The following is an 808-nucleotide window of genomic DNA, read 5'->3' as shown; positions in this document are numbered from 1 at the left end:
AAGACAGCACACCACACACCAACAGATTTTCAACCAGAGTCCTGACTGAACAGGGGAAATCTCACAAAATCTCTCGAGACATGACAATAAACATGGCAGACTGTAGGCAGGAAGAATTTTTTCATTATTATTATTATTATTGAACAAACAAAACAAACAAACACCACATTTACAGATCAAATCAGATGATATCAACCAAACTAGATATAGCTTTGATATAAGCAATTGTTACGTCTCCCTAATTATCTGGCATCTAGGGTTTTTGCGAGGTAACACAAAACGTTTAATAAATAAAAAGATATTTACGCTAAAACACTTTTCTCTGCTATGGAGGTGCAGTGTGTGCAATTAAGAAGCAGGCAGAGACTAAACTGAATATGAATTTTGAGTTTAGTAGAGAAATAAGTCAATTTCTCCCAATAATAATAATATAGACAAACCCAAAGTACCTTCAAAAAACCCAACAAATATCTATTTACAAATTATATACAAACATAATGAATTAAAGACAACAAAAGTGAGGGATGAGCAGTGCTAAAGAAAAGAAAATAATAAAACAAACACACTAACTAGCACCAATCAAAATCTAAGCTCAACAAAAGTCAAAAGAAAATAACATCTTCAGCGTAGAACGCCACTAACTACACTGACTAATAAACATAAATACAGAGGTTGGCATCCGCTTGTAAACTAGTGTGTTTAGACAACTTTATCCTGCGTGTAGTAAAATGTAAGTCACGTGACATGCCGCACTGGTCCCATCACTAATGCCGAGTTCACACTGCACGATTTTAGCTCGATTTTTCAC

Source organism: Sinocyclocheilus grahami, unplaced genomic scaffold, assembly GCF_001515645.1.
Source record: "Sinocyclocheilus grahami isolate Dianchi unplaced genomic scaffold, SAMN03320097.WGS_v1.1 scaffold1562.1, whole genome shotgun sequence".
Lineage (NCBI taxonomy): Eukaryota > Metazoa > Chordata > Actinopteri > Cypriniformes > Cyprinidae > Sinocyclocheilus > Sinocyclocheilus grahami.
This window is presented reverse-complemented; position numbering follows the sequence as displayed.